Below are 25,600 nucleotides of genomic sequence, written 5' to 3' on the forward strand. Positions count from 1 at the left end.
GGCGGTAACGGGAAGGGTGAGCTGTTACCATAGGAAGCGCACTTTAAGAGCAGCATTAGCTCCCTCTAAGAACATTTACTGGCGATGATGGAAAGATGGAAAAAGCAACAGTGCAACGCTCCACCCTTTGCGCACGCTCTTGCCAAGGTCTCCACCAGCAAGGAACCGCCACTTCTTTCCCATGAGCCCTCTGGAGCTGGGAGGGGGAGCCAGATGAGGGTTGTGTGCATGTGCGCTGCTCCCATGCCGAGTCCACACGAATATGTATCCATCGCCCAAGATGGAGGGATGCGTACTGGGTCTCCCCTGTGGAATGTGCTGATGAAGGCTTGTGCTCCTAAACAGGAGCATTTGGGCAAGCCTGCTCGGCATTCAGGGTCTGCAGCTGCTCTACACCAGGGGTCAGCAAGGTTTATCTTGCCTGGGCCGGATTGGCCCCGCAGAGATCCCTCCATGGGCCGGATCGCGTGTGCCCGCAATTTTTGGCATCTGCGATTGCTGGCGCCGCGAAAGTAAGTCCCCGTGCCGTGCTGGTTTAACAAAGTGCGCGAGCAGGCAGCTTAATTTGAGGGCAGCTCGTGGGCCAGTCAAACTACTTCAGCGGGCCACTTCTGGCCCATGGGCTTTAGGTTGGTGACCCCTGCTCTACACAAATAGGAGGACACACATTTGCCTTGGATTAAGTGGGCTCCAGTTCGCCGAAGATGATGCCCATAACAAATCTGTTCTGGTTTTAAGGCAGCAAAAGGCACTGCAAGGTTTGCACGCTGCAGGGATGCGCATTCCCTGAAACGGTTTAAAGCTCTTGCACAAAATGCACACTTGCCTTCCCCCTTCCTTACCTACTTACCAGAGCATTAAAAAAACCAATCCTGTCCTTCCACAATAAGAGGACAATCACATCAGAATCAGTTCTAGCACAGCCCATGTTAGAGAACCAGTGTGGCATAGTGGTTAGAATGCCAGACTAAGACCTGGGAGATCAGGGTTCAAATCCCCACTTGGCCAATGGTCCAATAGGTTCTTTTTTTTCTGTCCTGCCAGTTTCCCTGGGAAAACCTGCTGTTTACTGCTGAATCAGAGCCAACGCCAATCGAGTTTTCAGCAGATTGGTCTTTGTTCTGATTCAGCAGTAAACAGCAGGTTTTTCTGGGAAAAGCAGCGGGACAAGAAAAGAACCTCTCAGACCCACCCACGACCAAAAATTAGAGCACAAATGGAAGGAATCAGGGGATAAATGGAAGTCTAGATGAGCTGTCACTGGGCAACTTTGGGCCACTCACTGCCTCTCAGCCTAACCTACCTCGCAGGGTTGTTTTGAGGATTAAATGAGGAAGGGTGAACCTTCTTGGAGCTCCTTGGAGAAAAGGGTAGGGTATATAAATGCAATGATTAGATAGGTAGGTAGACAGAGAGATAGTATCCAGTACTGACTTCATAACGCTGAGGTATGGGATGCAATTCCCACTCCTTTTTTGGGTGCAAACAATGCAGCAAGACAACAACAACACTGACATCACAGCCACAAATACATCAGCATATGCACATGTCAGGCCTAGCACATAGCACTGAGCAGAAGACACTGTACAGAAGACTTGCAGATTTGTACCACTTCCGATATACCGTACTCCATAGTTCAACTGTAATGTGCTCATTTCTCAGTGTGTAGCTGGAACAAAGGGGGGGGGGGAACAGACACACACATACACAAAGTCGAACTCCCTCAGGGAGTGGGAAAGCCATCTGTTGCATATCAGTGAATCAGCTTCTACCATTTGCTATCTAACAGGACAGACACAGGAGACCCACTTTTTAAGGACCATACAGTCACATGGACAGCCATGTATCCAAGACAAGCAAATCTGGCTAACTAGCTGAAAAGCTGTCTGCAGAGTCTTGCCCTCAACTTCAGTAACTGAATTAAGTTACACAAATGTAACTTAGCTCACCAGATGCTTTTACCAGCCCTTTGCCTGAGTCCGAAATTGCATGCTGCATGTTTCTAGCTACATAATACTTACAAACACACACATTGAGTCCAATTCAACATTATACTTGCTGTCTCCCCCACACAACTGTTTTGAAGGTTCTCCAAACAGCCCCAGAACTGATGGGGGGCACATGGGCAAGGGGGGGGGGGATTCCTTTTGCACAAGCAGAAATCCGTGCACAGGATTTCTGCTGAAATCCACCCCCATTGTTCTGCCCGGACACTGAGGTCCAGCGCTGAGGGCCTTCTGGCGGTTCCCTTGCTGCAAGAAGCCAAGTTACAGGGAATCAGGCAGAGGGCCTTCTCAGTAGTGGCACCCACCCTGTGGAACGCCCTCCCACCAGATGTCAAAGAGAAAACCAACTACCAGACTTTCAGAAGACATCTGAAGGCAGCCCTGTTTAGCAAAGCTTTTAATGTTTAATAGACTATTGTATTTTAATATTCTGTTGGAAGCCGCCCAGAGTGGCTGGGGAAACCCAACCAGATGGGCAGGGTATAAATCATGAATTATTATAATGATTATTATTGAACAGGGCTTCCACTGATGGGGCTGGCCCCCACCACTGCCTTGCCCAAGGAAAATATGCCTTTCGGGATACAGGGAGCTGGCTGGTGAGTTGTGGGCAGAGGTTTTTTTCCTGCTGAGCTCTAAGAGGTGTAAACAGAGGAAGGGGGTTAGGATGAGGTGTAACAGGAGGTGGGTTGGCAATAGGTTAGGGGTTTGGTGAGGGTATTATATAGTGGGGTTGGTGAAGAATGCAAGAAGGAGCAGCCCCTGCTCTCTCTGTGTTTATTCACACATACCAAGCTGCATTAAGCACTTCTTCCACATGGCCTCCTTGTCTTCTAATAGGAAGAAAATAAATACTAGGTGGAACTTGCTCCTAGCCTGCTGACCAATTGGGGCTCTGTCATCAAGCAACTCTGCATTTTCATACAATTTCTGCTTCTTGCAGAAGGAAAAATCTATGACTGGGATGCCCAGAGAGGAAGCAAAAAGGGGAACCTGCAGGCCAAGGCTAGCTGCATGGGAAGGAGAAAACAAGAACAGCCAGGACGCTAGCAACGCAAAGCTGAAGCTGCAAACAACGCAAAACTTAGAATAGTGGCATGGCTTTGGGGCATCCCCAGACGTTTGATGGGGTGGAGATCAAAAATGTAATCGTAGGGATACTGCCAATCAGGAATATTTGTCAGATGATGGCAAAACACACCATGTTTTCTGCTTAGTGCTGCATTCACAGAGATCCCGAACCAGGAGTACCAACACAATGTCCCATTCACACCAAATATATTGGCCCTGCATTCAGACACATAAGACATGGTTTATTGTGACAAGAATAAACTGCAGCGATCCTCAGGCTTGTGCACTCTCCTCTCATCCCAGGTCCCTGGGAGGAGGAGCCTGTTAGCTTTGCTTCATCATAGTTTGTCATGTCATCATAAACAATGGCTTGTTTGAAAAACAACTTCGAGGTGGAGGAGGGGCAAAAGCTTGATACAACCCTTTGTGTCTCATTCCCATCACACTAAACCAGGAGCAGCCACTGTAATACCCTCCATAAGTTGTTGGACTCCCAACTCTCATCACCCCCTGCCAGCATAGCTAATGGTCAGGGATTAAATGAGCTATAGTCCAAGAACATCTGGGGGGCATTAGGTTAGCAACCCCTGTTCTAAAAGATGCATGGAAGTGGCCAATGCCTTTTGTCGAAAAGCGTGATATAACCTGTTCCAGTCTGCAGGATCTGAAGCCCTTCACTAAGCAGCGGTGAGTAACCTATTGACCTCCAGATATTGTTGGGCTACAACTTCTGCCATGCATGGCAACTGGAATCCAACGGCATCTAAGCCACCTGTGTAGTAAAGGGGCACATGGACACTGCTGCACTTAAGTGGCACAGCAAGAACAGTCTCAATATTTGGAAAAGAAAAACTTTTAGAAACTAGTCACATGATGAAGGGGAAAGTTGCACCACTCATCAACAGTGATGCTGGGGAGTGCTGTTGACATTTATGAGACACAAAAGCTAGCTAGCTGGAGAAAGTGACGCCTTTTCCTTACCATATTATGGGTTGAGTGCTGTGAAAATGTGATGTCCCCATAGGCTCCCAAACAACAAATGAGCAGCAAATGCACATCTGTTGCTCAGTAAGTGGATTGCCTGGGAAAGCCCTAAGTTCCGGATGCAAATTCTTATCTTCAGCATGCAATGCAATCTCTACCTCAAATCATGTTCCAATAGTTGTAATCTCTCGTACAAAACAAGTTCCGGTACTTACAGAGCCACAAGATCCCATCTAAAAGGAGAAAGAGATGGACCACTTAGATGCCCCCTCCCCCCGCCTAATAAACAGCTTCCTGTTTCCTGAGCTAAAGAAACAATTGCTAAGCTAAAGTGCTAAGTAAAGCCACAAGGATATTTGCAGCTTTAAAAAAGAAAGAGGAAAACAAGGCAGGAACTGGATCATCCAACAACACTACGGTTTTATGGAGATATAATGTTATTGGATTTAGAGAAGGCGGAATGAAAAGAAAAGAAAAGAAGAAATAATGCATTCCTTGGAATCATACCTGTTAAAAGCGTCTTGAGAAGCACAGATATGCATACAAAAGAGAGGGAGAAAAACATTGCATTGTGCCAAGATGTTGCACAATGAGAAAGAAGACTATTTTGGAATTTTATTTCTCAAACATAATTTTTCCATAACACATCTTCATGTCCCAACAGAAAAATAAACCACCAAGTATCTGATTTTTTATAGCAGAATTTGCAAGTATTTTCTGGACAGACAAATGCAAATGCACATTCTGCTCATCACTTCAAATGATCCTGTACCGGGGGGAAACAACAATTCATCTGTAATAAGTTTCCAGCATTCACAAATTGTTCCCCAATTCCAAGTCAATCTTTTCCAACATAGAGAGATAAAAATGCAAGCATGCTAATGCATTCCACCTGCTGTATTTGAAATTCAGGTGCAGAGAAAACAAACTCTTGGGTGATTATTCTATGGGAATCACTGCTAGCTTTTTTAAGAGTCTTTTTCTTAAGGTATTCTGCCTTTGGCAGCTGCACCATAGGGAAAGAGGAAGAATTGTGTGTGTGTGTGTGCATGTTAACATGTGCAAGGGAGTTGGGGAAGCCTTCTGGTAAGTTGTGAGGGGAAACTTTTCCATCTATGGCATTGGTATGTCTTTCTAAGTATCTGCCATAAATCATCCAAAGCCTCACTCTCGAGACTTCAGCGCTGCTGGGACTAAGAGACAGATCGGGGATAGCACTGCAAAGGAAGCAGGGCCGAAGGGTTAATTTTGTAAACCAAACTCTGAGAGCAAATCAACATTTATTCCCATTCTACCCAAGATTTGGCACCAGCTCAGGTGCAATGCTATGCAGAACGTCCGTCGGGCAAGGGACATGAGCCAAAGAAACAGGAGCTGGGCTGAAATGATGAAGACGGGGGTTCCCATTCCCAACCCTATTACCCAAGACAAAGCCATTGTTGCACAGCCATAAGTATAAACCGCTTCCCTATCCTTTTACACACACACACACACACACACACACACACACACACACATCCGTGTCTTCACCCAGCACATTTTCTGAAACGGAAACCTCCCTCCCATCTGTGTTTGCACAATGGCTTATTTCTGGGGCCCTTTGGAGGGTTATTGCATTCAAAATAATCCTCTCAGCCTCCTGAATGAGGTAATGCAGAAAAGCATGAATTGGGGCAGGAGGATATATACTCAACACAAACAAATAATGCAGGCTGAGACTTGCCATTCAGCTGAGTGAATTAGTGGCTGTTGCCTCTGCCAAAGCATTGGGGGAGGGACATTCCTCATAATTTTATTCCCCCTTTCCCACATAGGCCTGTTTTCAACAAGCATCATTTGGGTTTGCTTCTTTTTTAAGTGTTCCATATCACAGAATATATAAATACATATAAGCTGGAGAAAGAATGTGCAGAAATCAGAACGGCCCTGCCAAATGTCTCTCTTTTCAAGGTTTACGAGATGCTGTTCTGCTACAATTCAATTGGAGATGCAGCTTGGCTGCCCCCCCCCCACTCAGGGAATGGGCAAGGTAAGATAGCCTTTGCTAACCTGGTGTGGTCTAGGTATTTGGTCCCAGACACCATGGGAGTTTCAGCCCAAACATCTGGAAGGTGCTAGGCTGCAGGTGGCTGGTGTAGACCTTGTGGAGAGAGTGAACAGATAGATGAGGGAAATGCTTCTGCTCATCCACATATTCTTGCCTCCGTTTCCCATTGTTTATCAGCCTTTAAGACCAGTTGGGAAACTAAACAGAGAGAAACTACAGGGGGTACCAGTGAGTAAAGGCTTTCCTATTTGGAAGCCCAGCCCAGCAAGTCTGGAGTGGAGGAGTTTTGCAAGCACAGTGGATATTCAAAGATGCCTCCACACAGAGACAAGATACACATCAAGAGCTGAGCATGTGCAAAGATGATGGCAGCTCACTCACACTCTAACTCACCTACTGATGGGGGTAACTTAACTACAAAAATATTTCCACAGCAGAGAGAAAGCTGAATTTTGTTACACACAGAATCCAACAACCCCTAATAATTACATAATTATAACAATTCTCTCTCTCGCTTTAAACTTACCTATGGAGATTGGATTTACATTGGTTGGTAATGTTGAAACACTGCTTTTCTGCAATTAGCTAGAAGAGGAATTAAAAGAGAGGTTCTAAAGAGCCCGTAACATACAGCTATTATCCAGAAATGCCTTTCCCCTTGGCCAATATCGTTTTCTAATGCTTACTCCCTAGTAAGTCATGCTCAGAAAAAGGTCTTTTCCAAAGTTAATTAAAAGTTTCCAGGCGGCAGGTGAAGCTCATGTTATTGCTTTCCTTGGACTGGTTGGGGGATTAGTAATTGCCCCTTAATTATTCACCTTCTATTTCCCACAAAAATGAAGCGCTAATTACTGATTTGCTTTAATTTCCTTGTATTTTGTGGTGAAATAACCCAATTTTGCTATAAAAGAAAAAGCAGCAATAATGAAATAAAATTAATAATTAGACACTAATTCATCATGACTCCACCAGCTAGGCTGAACAGAGAGCACTGAAATAAGTTAACCTTCAACAGGAAACTTTTGATTAAAGGCATAGAAGCCCTTAAAAGTTTCAGCAGCACTTGCATTTTATTGCCCCCTAAAATTGACAGAGATCAGGCCTATGGTAAAAGCAAGAAAAATAACGGCACATGAAAGCACTACACTGAAAACACTGGAATGGAATGATTTGTCAGAGATATAATCTGGATTATAATTCCTGAGAAAAGGTCTTGTGCAGAAGCAATCAAAGTCTTATAACAATAGCAGCCGGTGCTCCAGTACAGGTAGCATATGCAGAATGTTTGGTTATGGGAGTTCTGAACAAACCTAACACTGGGAGAGGTAGACTCTCTAGGAAATTATATTTGTGTGCAGAATGTAAACTCTATTTGGAGGGGATGCGCACACAACAACTGCTTACATCAGCCGAGATGCAACCTGCTGTGAAACAGCAGTGGCAAAGAAGATGCAGATATGATACATTTGGCCCTTTCTTAGGACAAAATTCAACCCCTCACTCCCCACCAGATGCTTAAAGCAGAGTCAGAGGAAAGTGGGGAGGATGATTGGGCCCCAAACCATTCCACAACCAGATTAGGATCCAGCGGATCTCAGGCTGGCTCAGCCCCAACCCTTCCCCATCCTTGGAACACCCATTGTTAGGGTTTTTTGCTGGGCTCTGTTGGTGAAGCAGCTGCAAGCATGTCTCCCACCCACACATTGAGCAGTCCAGTGTAAATAAAGTTTGAATTGCTCTGTTAGCCTCCCAACTTATAACAGCTGCATAACCGGGAAACTTATACTGTGTATGGAGGAAAGAGCAAAGCAGGCTCTTAGGGAACAAGATCCGTATCATGCATTATAATGTTTTCCTTGGAGACAAAGTAGAATATTCATTTGCTTGCTCAACTGCTGAAATTCTTGCTGCGGCTCCTGGCCATGGCCACCAATGAGCTTTCTGGAGGCTGCTTTTGCAATGAAGATGCTGCTCACTGGGCAACAGCCCAAATAAATGTTCATCGTAAGGAAGCCAACCACAATTAAGGTGAAAAACCCTGCTACAGATCAATTACAAGCAGTCTGGTCAGATAGGAAGCCAAGATCTATTTTGGTACATTACAGACCCCTTTACGGCAGAAGCAGCAGAGCTAGTCTAACCTGTATCTCAGGCAAGCATTCTTCGTGCTGCATCACTCACAAGCCATCTTTGATGTGAGAGATAACCCCAAGGGTGGTCCTAGGGTTAGGGTGGTCCTAAATTGTAAAGGGGGTAGGGGGTGCATTATAATCAGAAGGAGGCACCAACACTAGCCTAGGAGCTTTAGGTCAGCAGGCTTAGGGGATAAGTCAATGCATAAGAAATGCAGTTCATTAAAACAAATGAAAAGCTTAAAAACAATTATATCTAATATATATAGCAGGTGAGAAATCCAGGGCTATAAACAAGAAATCACTCTTCTCCAAATACCTAGGTAAGCAAATGAATCTTCAATAGATGTCAAAATACGGATGCAGTGGGGGAGAAAGTGTAGAATGATAGGTTAGTGGCAGGTGGAATCAAGCAGCAGTTGCTACTCTGGTATATACATCACATTAAACCACAGTTGAAATAAACTATGGTTTAGAAATTGCAGGTGCTTTACTCATAGAACCATGGAATTGTAGAGCTGGAAAGGAAGCCAGGGGCCGTATAATCCAACCCCCTGCAATGCAGGAATCTTTTGCCCAACACGGGGCTTGAACCCACAACCTGGAGATTAAGTCTCATGCTCGACTGACTGAGCTACAGTATGTTCCGTCACTGGGTCTCCCAATGTTTTCACTTTCATTTAAAAGCAGCTGTGGCAGGCTCTAATTATTATCAGAGTGGTGTCTCTTGGGGAAGGAATTTTGCACCTACTGCCTACTGCCCTGGAGGCTGCAGAATCACAGTGGAAAAGAAACCCTAGTCCCATCATCTCCTTTGGGCAAAGGTACAAGAGGCACCAGGTGCTATTCAAGCAAGAACACATGCAAGGTAAAATTGGCCTCGCCTGGAGCAGATATAAATGTCCTCTTATAAGCTCACCTACTCTAATCTGGCCTTGAAGAACTGTTCTCCCTCTTCTTAACTTTCGCCTGCTCTCCTCTCCTTCTGTTCTGTGTCTTGTCTTTTTAGTTTGCAAGCCTGATGGCAGGGCCTCTCTTCTCTCTCTCTTTCTGCCTCTTTTTATTATTATGATTATTATTGATGTGAGCTGCTCTGGGATGCAATTGTCTGAAAAGCAGGATAAAAATAAAGCCAGCTGTCTAAAAAGGAGAATCAAAAAGTATAGGAAATAAATGGCAATGTTAACCATTTCTGCAATTTAAATCCACCACTATACAAGGTCCTGTTTCCCTATTTAGGATGAAGGAAAGGTACAGCCCACAGTCCACACGCAGTGTGGCTGCTCTGATAAAAATCGGACTCCCCACAGCTGCTTCTAAAGTTGGGGGGAGACATCAGGAGACCTTATCATGGATCTTCTGTGTTGTGACATTTGGTCCCCAAATTACCCATTGAGCTATTAGTCCAGAGCTGTCTATTCCTACTTTTCACCAACCTGGTGCTCTCCAGATGTCTTGGACTACAACTCCCATCAGCCCCAAGCTGGGTTGGAAAAACATGGTCTACTATTAACTGGCAGCAACTCTCCAAGATCTCAGCTGGGTGAGGCAATTGGGAGTTTTAGCCCCAAAGATCTGGCAGGCACCAGGTTGGCAGAAGCTGATCTACTCTTAATTGAAAGTAGCTCTCCAAGATCTCAGGAGGGCAGCAACTGCTGTCTAGGTCTTATTATATATTGTTTTAAATATGCTTGCGGGATGAGGTGGTGGTGGTGGGTAATTTGTTTGCTCTGTTTTTGTTCTTGTTTTTATTACGTACAGTCATACCTCGGGCTGAATATGCTTCATGTTGAGCGTGTTCGAGTTGCGCTCTGCGGCAACCCGGAAGTAACGGAGCACGTTACGTCCGGGTTTCGCAGCTCACGCATGTGCAGGCACTCAAAATGACGTCACACGCATGCACAGAAGCGGTGAAAAGCAACGCATGTGTGCACAGACGTGTCATCGCTAGTTACGTTTGCTTCTGGATGCAAACGGGGCTCCAGAACGGATCCCATTCGCATCCCGAGGTACCACTGTATGTTATATGTTTCTTTGTATTTTTATGCTGTGAACCACTCAGATCTTTGGATGAAGGGTAGCATACAAAAAATATGAAAATATGAAACTGCTAGAGATTCGATCATGGAAATATGGCAATATATGTGGCTTCACCATGAAGCTATTGTTCCTCCCCAAAGTTTCATGCAAGCAACTCTGGGCAAGCGGTTCCTTGGTTTTCTCTCTCTGTCCCAGAGGAAAAGTATGATGCACTCACTCTTTCCATCGCCCTGAAGTCAGGCTAATAATACTGTCCTCCTCCCACCCACTGCAAGCAAGCATACACACACACATACAATCAGCTCCACTTGAAGACAGAACACAAAGAGCTCAGCAGGTTGAGTAAACCTAACAATTTTACTTCCAGCAGAAAAGGTGCAGCGAGCCTAAAGGCCTGACTCTGATCCCAGCAGACTAAACTTCATGTGTATCTAAGGCTGGACTGGGCATGGCCATGAGATTATCAGGAACCCCACCCATCTTGCCCGCACTTAAAAACAACTCTAGAAAGACCTTAAAGTGGCAGTTTAGTTCCTCTATCCCTGGCCCCACCCTCAGCCGATTCCTTTCCCAAGCATGCAGAATTAATTGGTGAAGGGGAGAGTGCTTTTGCAAGGAGCTGGCTGCAGTCATGCAAGTGACTGTGAGGAAAGGAACAACTTAGCTACGTACTCTTCTGTCTTACCGCACAACAACATATGATTTAGCCCTAGCATCCTGAACTAAAGTCCATTTTCTACGGTGGTCACCACGAATGGTTGAGAATGGGGATAGAATAGAACTGAGTTTTGAGCTAGTACCCATCTGGTTCAACTCTTGACTTGGCAATCAATGCAGTGAAGGTTTTAGGCCTGTCTTCCCCAACCTGGTGCCCGCCCCAGATATTCTGGACTATAAACTCTATTATCCATGACCATTGTCTAGGTTGACCATTGGCTGGGTGGAGCCTGTGCTTGAAAAGGGAAGTCTGTCTCAAAAGGTAGAGCCATCCTACAGGTTAGTTAGTTCAAGATGGAACTCAGCGTGATAAAGACTGCACTGGCTGTCAGTTCTTTTCTGGGCCCAATTCAGGCTTTGACCTATAAACGGCTTAAAGGGCTGCAATACCTCAAGGACCGTCTCTCTGCCTATGAACCAACCTGGACCCAGCAGTCATCATCTGAGGCCCTTCTTCGTGTGCCAGAGAGGTCCAGAGGGCAGCAACACAAGAACGGGCCTTTTCCGTGGTGGCTCCCCGCTTGTGGAATGCTCTGCTCAGGGAGGCCCTCCTGGTGCCTTCATTACCTATCTTTAGGTGCCAGGCAATAACATTCCTCTTCTCCCAGGCCTTTGGCTGATTAAATAATACATGACCTTTTAAACTGAGGGTTATTCTTTTTGTTTGTTATTGTGGTTTTTTTGTGGTTTTTTTTGTTGTAAATTGCTCTGTTGTCTTCGGATGGAGGGCTGTACAGTGGACACTTGGGCTGCAAACGTGATCCATGCAGGATGCACGTCCGCAACCCGCAGCGGTGTGTCTGTGCACGCGCGGATTGCGATTTGGCACTTCTGCGCATGTGCGACCGCTGAACCCCAGAAGTAACCTGTTCTGGTACTTCCAGGTTTCGGCGGTCCGCAACCCGAAAAAACGCAAACTGAAGCATCTGTAACCTGAGGTATGACTGTATTGAAATGTAATAAATAAATAAAATAAAAAATACATAAGGAAATGCAAACCTGGGAAATAGCAAATTACTTGACAGTAAGAATCTTCTGAGACCCTAAGTGAGTTGATTTACCTTAAGGACCACCTGCCCCATTCGACCCTGTCCATAATCTTAAGATATGCATCAGAGTTCCTTCTTGTTTATCCATTGTTGAAATTGGTTAGGTTGGGAAGCACACTACAGTATAATGAATCTTCTGGCTGGTAACTGCTCTTGCAGTTAACTTTTTTCTTCTTGCATTCAAAAAAGCTTTAAAACACACTATTGCCTTTTTTAAACAATTCCTTAAGAGGAATTTTGGTGACCTAATTCAACACCTTTCATGCATTGGTTTGTCTGTACTCCTTCAGTGCTTCATGCTGTGTCAGAGGTTCTATTATTTTTATTTCTCCATACAGTGCTTTGTGAGGGTCTGGCCCTAAACTAATAAATAACTGGAATGAATGAATGAATGAATGAATGAATGGTGAGTGTGTGAGAGTTGAAGGTGACACCAGGATTCCAAAGTCCAGGAGCAACAAGAAAGAAAGAAATGCAGCAGACACATAATATTGGGGGGGGGGGTAGGAATGCTGACAAAGTGGGCTCTGAGTCCATGAAAGCTTATGCCACCATTAATTTGTCTTTAAGGTGCCAGCCCACAAGTCTCTTTGTTGTGTTTGCTGAAAGAGGCTAACATGGCTACCACTCTGGAAATGTTTGGAATGGCGGACAGAGAAAGGAACTATAGTTCAGACACAGGCACACATCACTGTCCATTTAACAAAAAGCTAAAGCCAAATCACTTGGCAAGATCTTTTCGTCTTTCTACAAGACAACATCCCAGTAAAAGCAGATAAACACTGGTGGTGTTGACAAGAACTGCACACTTGAAGAGGCTTTGACATATAACCCTTTTTTTTATTATCACACAATACAACTCTGTAGAATGGGTCCAAGTCAGAAACGATTTGGCAGTGGAGACCAGACTGTTGTGGTTGAATGAATCACAAGAGATGCTGGATTTAAAATCTATCACAAAGGGTCTTTCAGATGCACAGGAGCCAAGAAAGTACCTCTCCCTTACAAACTAGCAACATTTGCTGCCCAGACCCTGGAGACCACATGGTTATAAGGAACACATAAATGCCAACTCATCTATGCAGCTTGGTGTGCCAGAGCAAACAAGGTGCAAAAAAGGTGGAGGATAAGATTAGCATTTGCACAATGTTTCAAAAGTGAAATACAAGGTTTGTTACTGAAGGAAGGCAAATGAAGAAGTCCAGGTGCCATCTCCTCCTTCTGAAGTTGGTATCTTTTTTAGAAACCTGTTCAAGGCCACAGAGATTCAGGGAAAGTTATACAACTTTAATATGGGGGTGGGAAGGGTAGTTCTTTAGTTAAGGCAACACGGGACTGTTGTGCTCCAGCTCTTGCAGTTTACAGTGTGCTTGCGAAGGTTACCAAGCAGATTTTGAAAAATGGTTTGCAATCTGGCTTGAAAGGTTCTGAAATCAAACATAGGCTCAGGTCAGATTTTTCCTGCAGACAGGTGTCAATATGCTGCACAAGGATCATAAGCGCAATCACAATGTGAGCTCATGGAATGTGCCTTCTCCTCGTTCTTTAGAGAAGCCCTTGGTGGAATCTGAAGCCTGCATAGCACCTAACAGAGCCTTATTTGAATGTCTGCCATCTCCTCCCACATTCCATCCTGACACTGTGACCAGATGCAGACTCCACTGCTGCACCATCAGCCAGCATTTTTGCTTCTCATCTCCTCACCCCCACCATCTCATTTGCTTTGTTTACCCATCTACCCTGATGAGGATCCTGGAGAACTCAAGAGTTTGCCCTAATACGCATTTCGACCTAATATGGATTTTGGAACCTTTTAAGTGTTTCCTTATTCATAGATATCCATAACTGAAAACTAGATGAGATGTAGCCATATGCAGCATGGGAGATTTAATTGCATGGTGGGAAAATCCCCGTCCGCCTGCCAGCCAGGATTTCCTCCCTGAAACTTCTTATTGTTATAAGACTTCCTTCCTGATGGGGGATGCTTCCTGTCGCAGAGCTGCACATGGAATGAATCGGGCCTAAGGGAAGGGAAACATAGGCAAGGAAATTGTTCCTATATCTTCCCACTCACCTATGTATTGCTTTAAGGGACGCGGGTGGCGCTGTGGTTTAAACCACAAAGCCTAGGGCCTGCAGATCAGAAGGTTGGTGGTTTGAATCTCTGTGACGGGGTGAGCTCCCATTGCTCGGTCTCTGCTCCTGCCAGCCTAGCAGTTCGAAAGCACGTCAAAGTGCAAGTAGATAAATAGGTACCACTCCGGCAGGAAGGTAAACGGCATTTCCGTGCGCTGCTCTGGTTCGCCAGAAGCAGCTTAGTCATGCTGGCCACATGACCCAGAAGCGGTCTGCGGACAAACACCGGCTCCCTCGGCCAGTAAAGCAAGATGAGTGCTGCAACCCCAGAGTCGTCCACAACTGGACTTAACGGTCAGGGGTCCCTTTACCTTTACCTTTATGTTTTGCTTTAAAACTCCTGCACACACTCAGAGTTGTATCGCATGATAATCAAAAGAAGATCAGGCCAATGGCCTACCTAGTCCATGACCCTGTTCTCCTAGTGGCGAAGCAGGTGCCCATGGCACACCCACATGCCAGACCCAAGCAAGACCACCCTCCCCTCTTGCAGTTTCCAGCAGCTCGTATTCAGGAGAACACATCTTCTGACCCTGGCATGCCACTGTATTTTGGTCCTACCTGGCTACCATGCACTTGATAGCAAAACATAATCCCAGTGTTGGGTGCCAGGCTCTTTGAAGCATATAACCAAAAGGAAACAACTTTTGCCAGGGCATCAGCAGTAATAGAAGCCGTCCTGCACCTTTGGCACCAGAGTTTTGTGAAATGCATTTAGAAACCTGGACACAAGCCCTGAAATTATTACTGTTTGTTATTAAATCCCTGTCTCCTAGTCCTATACTCAGCACATGCAGAGAGAGAAAGGGGGGGGGATCACAGCCTGGACACTTCCTTTACTTCCTTTTAGAGCAGAAAGATGGAATCCTGTCAAACACAGAGGTGTTCCCTCCTTCTGCCAAAGGGATCCTCACACAGCAAGCTAAGAGATTCCCCCTGCTTGGCAGATGGGTTGTCCCCTACAGAATTTCCGCTGAGCCTCCATGTGGGGCTATCTGCATGCCACTGGCCCACAGGGTGGGAGGATGGGATTGTTTTGAAGAGAGCCTCTCCTCCTTTTGAAGCTAGATCCTGAGGATCTGCCCTCTGGGAATGCAAGTGATGCAGCAAAGAGAGATTTCTGGCACACAGTGCCTGCCAGCCAGTTATCACAAGCGAATCAGAGGAAAGGACGCCTGCGAGGACAAACATTAAAAATACATGGGAGGACTGACAAGTCAGGGAAGCAGTTTTTCAGCTTGAGGGAAAAAATAATCCTCATCCAGGCATCCTGTGGTCTCTCCTCATGGCAGGATTAATTTGAGTTAGGTAAACCCTTCCCTGGGTTTCCAAAGTCACCAGGGGAAATAACAGATTCAAAGGTGACACTTGCTGCTTCTAGGAATTTCCCACCCACTCTCAACAGACCAGACAACTGTTTCTTGGGTGTAGTTTAAGTTTAGGAATGATTACTGTTGCAGAACACCTCCGTATTTGGAGATCTGTAACTTTCTTTTCAAATGTTTACTAATTCCCAAAAGCAGGGAAGAACCTGCAACCCTCTGGCCCCATCACTACTGAAACATGGCCCCAGGAATTTTGCTGACAAACAAATGTGGCCCTCAAGTTGGAAAATATTCCTCGCCCCTGGTCTAGAAGTTCTTTAGGCCCTTTAGGTCCAAAGCTGCTTTTAGACTAAAGTGGTACCTCAGTTTATGAACTTAATCCGTTCCAGAAGTCCGTTCTTAAACTGAAACCGTTCTTAAACCAAGGTGCGCTTTCCCTAATGAGGCCTCCTGCCACCGGTGCCCTTCCACCATTCAAATTCTGTTCTTAGACCGAGGTAAAGTTTGCAAATCGGGACACTACTTCCGGTGTTGCAGAGTTTGTAAACTGAATAGTTCGTAAACAGGACTGTTCTTAAACTGAGGTACCACTGTAATGGCTAAGAGATACCGCACAACTGTTCTGCTGTTTTCTCCTCCCTTATCCCACTCTTGCACACATACACAACAGTCCCTTGTCATACTGAGACTTCAAATCCACACATTTCTCTGAACCAGCTAGTCTGCCACCTCTGGTTAGCCTTATACCTCCCCTGTACAGGCACATTAGCAGAAGATAGGACGATGTGTGCATTCCTTGAAAAACATATATACACAGTGTAATAATTCCTAGAGAGCTTTCAGAAGCACAATCTCCAACACTCATGGACTGCAGCAAGCTGCCTGGAACCTAGATCAGAATTGGGTCTGCAAATGGGTCTCCCTCAGCCCTGCCTGCAGATCGCAGGGACGGAACCTGGGACCACACTCAACTACTGCCCTTTGTGGTTCACTAAGGTGTTATATGGGTTTTTTTCCATTGATAAATCTGCCTGTATACTAGGGATGCCTGCAGTTTGGTCACCATTTTTAAACTAACTAATCTGATTTGCACTTCCTGGATGAAGGGAAGGAGCTAAATTGTCCAGTTTCTGTACTTCTCCAAGCACAACTCTTGGCACAGGAAAAAAATAAAAGATACAAAAAAAGTGAATTTTAAGATTAAACGCTCAAAAACACACATTAAAACGTGGCTTTTTATTCAATTTAAAAAATAAAATTGCAGAATGGTGAGGAAGTGAGATAGAAGTGACTTCTATGAAATGGCACATGCAAAACAGTCCAGTACCAGAAACAACACTGATTTGTCCTTCCTTACATGTAAAATCCAAGCAGAAGGAACTGGATTGTTGGGAGCCTGAAACTGGGAGCCCGACTCTGCTCACAGATTCAGAGTTTGCTATTTATTAGATTTCCTGTTGGGTTTGTATCCTGGAATCTTCCGCATAAATGCTCTCATGAAAGCTAACAGCTACATGGCAAGCAAACAATTGCTTAAACAAAACACTACTGCCACAGATAAAAACAAATCAATGAAGGTCTGCCTTCCCAGGCCACAACCAGTTCCTGCCAGATGGCTTTTGCTTGCAGTCAGGCTCCACCCTTATTAATCTTACCATTTTGCCCTTCAACATTGGCATGCTAGCAGTCCTGGCATCCTGTCCAACCAATTGAGAGATATCCACATGTACTGGCAAGAAATGGATATGGAAAAGTTGACGCCAACCATCATGACCCAAACTTCTCACCCTCTTAATCAGGTATTCATAGGGCTGTCTATGGTCTGTGATTATAAATCCAAGGTACGTGACAATAACACCATACCTCTAGCCTAGAGGAAATTTGTAACTGCATACGCGCACATGCGCAGAAACAGGCACAAACATTTATTTTGCTCCTGTTCTTTGGGAGGGAGGGCAGGAACTATGCAGAAAACTGAACCTTCAGTTTGTGATCACTGGAATCCTGCTCAGCCTGTTCTGGCTTTTGAAATTTCACTGGGTACTGCCCAAAATATTTTCAAACTGATCTTCACAATCATAAGGACTAGAGATTAGAAAAATAGTGACGCTCCATAGACTTCCATGCTTGTATGAGGATGTAATGGAAGCACAAAACATATCTGGCCCTGGCCGTTCAATATATTACATTTCCAATGGATTCTATAGCTAGTTTGCATGGGTGTTTGTATCTGAGTTAGCAACGGTACTACACTCCCAAATACATTTAGTTTTAGTTTAATTATCTCACTCAAGCTTCTCCACACCTCTCAGCTAACGTCTGGCAAGCGAACTCACCCTGCAGGGCATCCCTCAAAGTGGAGAAATTAATTCACAGAAGAACATTCATAGAAGGAAAACAAGAACAAGAATCCCAGGGGGAAGAGAATGAATTCTTGGATGGGGTTTCACTATAACTCCAAAACTGAAACTCCATCTTTCTCAGTAGATGGCAACTCTAAAAAGCTCACTTTAAACAGCCATACTTCAAGCTTCGCACCAGCTCCTTCATCTTTGCAGTTCACACAAATCACCCTCAGTCTCGATTCTATTCCTGTAGTAACCTTAGTGTGAAAACTACTTTGGAGGCATCTCTATGGAGAATCGTGTCAAGATTTTTTACTGCCACTTTCAGTCAGCTCACAGTGCATGCTTTACACCAGAAAAAAAAGTATTTTGGCTACAAACTGCCTAGTAATGACTAGAAAATCCTTACCTAGCTAGTCATTTTCAGGGGAGAAATCATAAGTAGTTACTCCACATTCCAGATTACCCTTTTGAATGCAGTTTTGCCTGACATACTTGGAACTACTTCTGGCCCTTCAAGTTCGACCCCAGTGTGTGTTGACTCACAAGGAAGTCCCACTTTGTTCAATAGAATTTCCTTCCAAGTAAGGGCACACAAGATTTCTGCCTCAATCTGTTTTGTACACCTTGCATGTTGCCGTTTACACACACAAAAAAGGAGCTGTGCCTCTCCAAACACGCAGCAGACACTTGCCAGAGAGATAAGGCAACTACTCGCTTAAAACATAAAGTGGTACCTCGGGTTACAAATGCTTCAGGTTACAAACTCCGCTAACCCGGAAGTAGTACCTCGGATTCAGAACTTTGCCCCAAGATGAGAACGGAAATCGCACGCCGGTGGTGTGGCAGCAGCGGGAGGCCCCATTAGCAAAAGTGCACCTCAAGTTAAGAATGGTTTCGGGTTAAGAACAGACCTCCGGGACGAATTAAGTTCATACCCGAGGTACCATTGTACTGCTCCCTTTCACATATGTAGGTGACCAAAAAAACATGAGGCAGCCCTTAAACCAGCAGGTGGGGAACCTGCAGCCCTCTGGAAGCTGCTGGACTACAACTCCCATCATCCCTGACCATTGGGCTGGGGCTGATGGGAATTGGAGTCTGAAAACATCTGTGGGTTGGACTAATGACCCCTGAGGTATCTTCCAACTCTATTGATTCCATGGAGGGTTGCACCTGACCTTAAAGCTACTGGAGGAGCTCTCTCAAGGCAACTCAACCTGAAGGGAATTCAAAAGATACCTGCTTTCACTCTGCTCTGAACCACAGCATAGGCTTAAACAGAGAGCTGAGCAAACCGAGAGGAAAAAACACGGTCAGAGAGGCCAACTGTAAAGAGCAGGAAAGACAAGGGATAGTGGTGGAAGGCCTATTGCCAGCCTGCAAAGCAATTAAGTCATTTTTGGCAGCAGAGTGAGGGGATTCCTATCTTGAAACTCTCTTAGGAGCTTAAAATAGGCAGCGTTATTTCCTCCCACTAATAGCTGCGACCCTGCAATTGCTGTGGTGACCAAGAGCTGTCTGGACCCCGGAAGTATTATCAAAGTGCAGGTCCTTGCTCTCGGCCATGAACTGGTCTGTGCTATCAAACAAACTTTTTAAAAGCTGCTTTTGGGTGAACTAAATAAAGGCTACCAAGAGCTTGTAGGGACCAAGAAGCTTCTACGCAACATTCCCCACCAAACAATGCATTGGTTTTGCTTCCTAGCACATATCATATACATAACCATGACACACACCAGTATTAGCTGGTGGGGCCGAAGAGCTTACCTGACCTCCTGTCACTAGCGTGGCTGTGGCTTACTGGGAGGGTGATTGCAGTGAGGTTGGGATGGTGCAACTGCACTAACAGGAGTGCCAGGTTTGCTCCGCCACTGTGTTTGCACCATGTCAACCTCCCCACTGCCTCGCCTCTTCCAGTACGCTGCAGCAACAACGGTAAGGCCCACAGCCCCACCCTGTTGACTGCTACTGCAACACCACACACCATGCCCTCTTGTTTTAGAGCAACTGTTGTACAATACCTCAAAAGAAAGGTCAACTTAAGCATTTTAAAGAAGGGGATGGTCAAAAATAGCTTTATGTGTTGTTGCTTTATGCAAATGAAAACAGCCCTTTGTTCTCTTCTGATCCACTTGCTCTGCTTGGGAAAAGGCACCCGTTCCATATCCCTTTCTCTGAAATGCTTTGCTTGATCAAAGGTTTCCCTGGCAATTGCTCTCATAAACTTGAAATGCTTTCCTTCCTAGAAGTAATCAATGTCCAATTATCCTTTTAAACATTCAGTTGGCAAGTCGCACCAACCAAATTCCTACTGAGTGAAACAGGTCACATCCACACCCTATGTATAAAGCACATGTCTTCCCTCAAAGAATCGTGGGAACTGTAGTTTAAGGGAGCTGGAATTGTAGTCCTGTAGGGGAGTACACTACAGTTCCCAGGATTCTTTGGGGGAATAAAATAATAATAATAATAAGTGCTGAATGTGCTTTAAAGGTATGGTGTGGGTGTGACCAGTCTTCTGCTGTCTGTCCTCCTTGTCATCCTTCACCCAAACCTTACGAGTAACTAAGTAGCCTGAGATCTCTCCCATGTCTCACATGATCTGCACAAGATGCCATTTACTGGTTCAAAAAGTAAATATGGAGCAATTCTGCCCCAGGCTTTGTGGCTTTTCTTGGTCTTAGTTTTATTTTTCATGCTGTATACTACCTAGATAGATAGATAGAAGCTGAGCTCAAGTCTTTGTAGGAGTTCCTGGTGTCAAACAGAGGCTGCAGGGTTCCTTGTCCTGCTGGACTAAAGATATCTGCCAACCTAGGGGAAAATCTGTGGTGTTCTAATTAGAAAGGTGGGAGTAGCTGGCAAATGGTTCCACTTGTGGCTGTCAGGATGAGGAGGAACTAGAACCCCAATGAACATGAGCCACTTCCTGAACAAGGATGGGTAGAGTGGATGATCTGCTCAGATAGCTCAGTGGGCAGAGCATGAGATACTTAATCTCAGGGTTGTTGGTGCGAGCCCATGTTGGGCAAATGTTTCCTGCATTGAAGGGATCTTTGTGGTCTCTTCCAACTCTATGATGCTATGATGATGGCATTACGCATGCTGTCAGTAGAACTGACCAATATGGGAAAGGAACTAGCTAAAGATAACAACAACAACAGCAGCAGCAGCAGCAGCAGCAACAACAACAACAACAATAATATGGAATGTTTAGGGAAGTTTTTAATATTTAATGCTGTACTGTTTTTAATATTTGATTGGGAGCCGCCCAGAGTGGCTGGGGAGACTCAGCCAGATGGGCGGGGTATAAATAAATTATTATTATTATTATTATTACTAGCTAAAGATGTGTTATTCTGGCTTCTATTGTGATCCACCCTATATTTTGCCTCTATTGCCTTTGGTTAACCTATTGTCTGAAGAAGGCGGCAAGGTCCTGGGGGTTAGATTACAAAAAGGGTCCTTAGCTTCACACTTAACACTCTGGCTACACAGCAATCATTTCAGTATAACTGAAAGCACAAAACCTATCAGCAGATCATCAGGTGACATGACTGCACACATGTCTTTTTCTCCAAAAGTATGCGGACTGAAGCACAGCGACCGACTTGGGCTTCCCAGCGCAAGTATACCGTGTGTACATGCTGTGGAATACATGAAGGTGATCACTGCACATCATTGTCTTCATGTGGGTTTCATGCTTTCCACAGAAGCCTTTTCAGTGAAGGAAAGAAAAGGCAGCCAATGAAGCAGCCTTCAAACTACTACCAAGAGACAGTACTGTTTTCACAAATATCAGGCCACCACCCCCAGGGATCAGCTAGCACAACAATGTCTCTGACAGCCAGCATCAGGGATTTTTAGATCAGATGCAGGGAGTCTCTCTGTGGCTTGTTCTAGACAGCCAGGCTCTCAGGTGGAGTTTGAAGCACTCAGATCTCTTTTCTGCATCCAAAAGATAAATGCCACATAGCCTGGAGAATTAAAGCTCCTTGAGTTCTGCGTGGGATGTCCACAAAATATTGCTTAAAAAGGTGCAAATCAACAGCCCAGTTGAGGGTGACTTTGGGGCTTCAGTGTATTAAAAACAACAACTAAGAAACAACTTTGCTACTGAAATCTGAAATCCTAAAGTCATAGCACTCCACATTTCCTGGAGTTTAGTAAGTTTAAATACAGTACATGTGGGCAACTTCAGCTTTTACTTAACAAACCCCCAGTGGTTATCTAAACAAGGAATGGGGATCATCCTTCACCTTTCTTTGAGCTTGTAGCATCTGCTGAAATTCACCAATATAAGAGAAGCTTGTTTTTTTTTTAAAAAAAATCAAATCACATTCCATCCAAGCCACGTTAAGGGTTAAACAAAATACCAACAACCAGAAAAAAGTAAAAAAAGTGAAGGCAATAGGAAAAAGAGTTCTCCTCTCTCAGAGAGAGCCAGCTTGCTGCTGGTCCTGCTTCCCTTCCCAGCAAGCTCTGCTCCTGGGAAAGTGTAGGCTGCTTTCCATATATATCTGCAAACTGTTCCATGCAGTAAGAAGGCTAATTAAAGGGAGGGCGGGAGAGAAAGACGCATGTAGAAGACCGAAAGGCAATAGTTATAAGAAGAATAGTGCCTGGGACGAGGGTTAAATTAGAACCTTATGGAGCTGTGCTTATCATAGCCCTGGAAGATCAGACCCAGGCGAGGGGTGGGGGTGGGGCAATAGCAGCTGCAAAACTATACAGAAAAGCAATAATAGGAGTGCATGCATTTAAAAAATAAATGATGAGAAGAAAATTTTAATCATAGGGTGGGTGTGCATGCTTTATGCTTTCCTGTCATTTATGCCAAGGCAGATCAGCTTCACTCCTGGGTAGTTGCCAGCTTTGCACTAGACACAAGGCTTATCTCTCTAGCCCATTCGCCACTAGCTTCTGCCGAATTATCCACTTGCACCACTTGGGACAACATGAAAAGCAAAAGCACAAACATTTTGGGTCCCTCCTCTGGGAAAGCATGGGGAAGGGAGATTCACAGCTTACTTCTGCACACCAGACCATTTTAGAAAGGTATATTATTTGCAAATAAATGTTAGCCGTGCACCTGGCTCTTTTACCTTCTCCTTTCTTCCTTCCTCACGCTCCACCCCTCCTCCCCTTTTCATCCTGCCCCACAATGCTCTTTCTGCAGCAGTCTTTCCAACAGTGGCTGTCAGCCATGCCTAGCCATTAGAAGGAAAGAACATAGATATAAATGATGATGATGATGATTATAGTCAGGGTCAAACAAGGTGCACAGACAAGTGAGAGCAATCCCCACTTGTTGCTCACCAATGGAAACCCAGGTTGCCTTTTTTTTTTTTTTTTTTTGTAAACCAGTATATACAGTGGTGCTGTTGTGGAACACCAGATTGGTTATAATAACTGCAGTCCTGGATTTGATCCTGGATGAAGGTGCCAGTGGGTTCCTATCACTGAAAACCAGTTAACTCTGATGCCTTCTGTGTAGAAAATGAGAAGAGATTCCTTGTCCCCCCATGACCATTTGGACAGGCAAAGGGGGAATTTCCAACATCTTCAGATAAGAATCCAAATTGGCTGTAGATAAGTCATCCCCAATTGGTGGGAGTAGAAAATGAAGTATTAGGGTTTTTAGTGAGGTATAGGATGGGACTTAAACCTCACCTTTACCTCAAGATTAAAAGAGTTTGCATTTGAGCTCCCTGAAAGAATCTGCACTCTCATCTAGGGCATGTTTAGAAGTAGATTTGGGCACTCTGCATTTGGCAAATGCAAGAAACTTCCCTTGGATCCATCAACAGCTGTGGTCTTCATCTCTTGGTCTGCCTGCACATGAATCACAGGTCTGGAAGACAGCCAGTCCCCTGCATTGAACTGGCACCGCAGAAGACAATCTAGTCCTACTCATCTGCATATGGAGAGTATGAATGGAAGCTAGGATCCAACATGCCAAGGAACTGAAGCCCCCAACCCCTGCTGCATGTCCTGTCTGTGATGCTTGCAGCCAAGAAAGAACACTGAGACAGGAGCTAGGGAGTCTTCCTGGAACTTTTGCAACTATCATTGTGGGGTGACTGTGTCAGTGGGAGGTCAGTTCCTCCTTCCTGAACAGCTCTACTTCCCACACTGAATGAATGACTACAGTGCCTCAAGAATCCCCAAGGTGAGGAAACAGAGGTACATCACTCATGTCTTGGAATTTTTCCTGGACCAGAGCTTGCTTCCCTTTAGAATCTTTGTCTTCCTCATTTTCTTTGTCTTTGGCTATCTTTGCCTTCCTCATTTCCCTTTACTCAGCTAAGGAGGAACCCTCAGAATAGATGCTGGCTCTCCTGACCTTGTTACTAGAGGAAACGAAACAGAAATCTGAGGTAGAGACCCTTTGTTGTGCAACAATTCCACACACACCGTGCACAGTCAACACACCTTCCCTCAAGGTTGCACTTCTGCTGAAGGAATATCACATTTTCCAACCCCTTGAAACACTATCTGAATACCAGTTGCTAGAAATCACAGGAGGGGAAAGTGCTCTTGTGCAGAAATCCTGCTTATTTATTTATAAAAAGATTGATATACCCTTGTATCATAAAATATATCACAGCCGTTTAGAACTATATAAAAACATAAAACCTTACAGTAAAATAATAAATTACTACAAACAAGTTAAGATCAAATGAATTAAAAACAAACATCAACAGACCATTGTGGGTAATAATAATAATAATAGTAATAATAATTATAATTATTATAATAATAATTTATTATTTATACCGCGCCCATCTGGCTGGGTTTCCCCAGCCACTCTGGGTGGCTTCCAGCAGAATATTAAAATACAATAATCTATTAAACATTAAAAGCTTCCCTAAACAGGGCTGCCTTCAGATGTCTCTTAATTGCCTGCACAGGCCTGGGGGAACCTAAAAGTTTTCAGCAGGTGTTTAAAAGCTGGCACAGAAGGAGCCCACTGAATCTGTACTGGCAGGGTGTTCCACAGGCACAGAGCCAATGATGCTACAGGCTTGGTTTCCCATTGTTGTCAAATGAGCTTGACCAACTGAGAGAACCACCACAGACCAGGATTGTGCTTGAAACCAGCTTGCAGGTTTTCCACAGGTATCTGGTTGGCCACAAAGAGAACAGTCTGCTGGACTAGATGGGTCACTGGCCTGATCCAGCAGGCTCTTCTTATGTTCTTATTACATGGGACAGTTCCCTTCCACACAACGGAAGCTGGTCTATCAGGGCAAATAGGGGGCTGCCCCCACCCCCAGCCAGCCCCCCATGCCACCCACTGCCTGCCTCCTTACCTGGGAAAATTGAGAAGTATTAAGTAGGGGATGGCTCTGGCTGCCAGCCTCCTCTGCTCCTTAGTCCCAGTGTTGATCTTGTAGAATTCACCAGGGAGGAGGTTGGGGATAATACCAGAATTAGTTAGCTCTGCCTTTCATTGGTTCTGGCCCTGCCTGCTGAAGCCCCACCTCCTGCTGGGCTCCCTATATCATTTGCCCTTTCAGTCCCCAAAAGCACCAGCCTCGGCTGCTCAACCTGCCCGCTCACTCCAGAGTTTTATACTTGGCACAAAACAAGGAAGAAAAGTTCAAACCCATTTATCACTCCCCATCACATGCAGACAAGAGAAGGGCATGGTTTGGCTGTCACAGGAGTCTGCAGCTGAACGGACGGACCAAAATGAATGGATTCTTTAAAAGCTTAGTGGACGGAAGACTCGTAGCAAA

The 25,600-nt window shown here is 45.0% G+C and overlaps 1 protein-coding gene across 19 annotated transcripts in view; it reads right to left on the reverse strand.

The window, feature by feature from the left end:
* ATP2B4 (ATPase plasma membrane Ca2+ transporting 4) overlaps positions 1–25,600 on the reverse strand; it is a 166,076-nt gene that overhangs the window by 110,290 nt on the left and 30,186 nt on the right. Inside the window, exon 1 of one of the 19 annotated variants that reach the window (XM_083508805.1) lies at positions 9,164–9,343. The exons of 17 other annotated variants lie outside the window; for them this stretch is intronic. The gene's annotated coding sequence lies outside the window, so the exon portion shown is untranslated. Of the gene's footprint in view, positions 1–9,159; positions 9,344–25,600 lie in introns of those variants that run through there. One more of the 19 variants, XM_083508807.1, reaches the window with a different exon arrangement.

This window comes from Podarcis liolepis, assembly GCF_965112155.1.
Source record: "Podarcis liolepis genome assembly, chromosome: 6".
NCBI classification, from domain to species: Eukaryota; Metazoa; Chordata; class Lepidosauria; order Squamata; family Lacertidae; genus Podarcis; species Podarcis liolepis.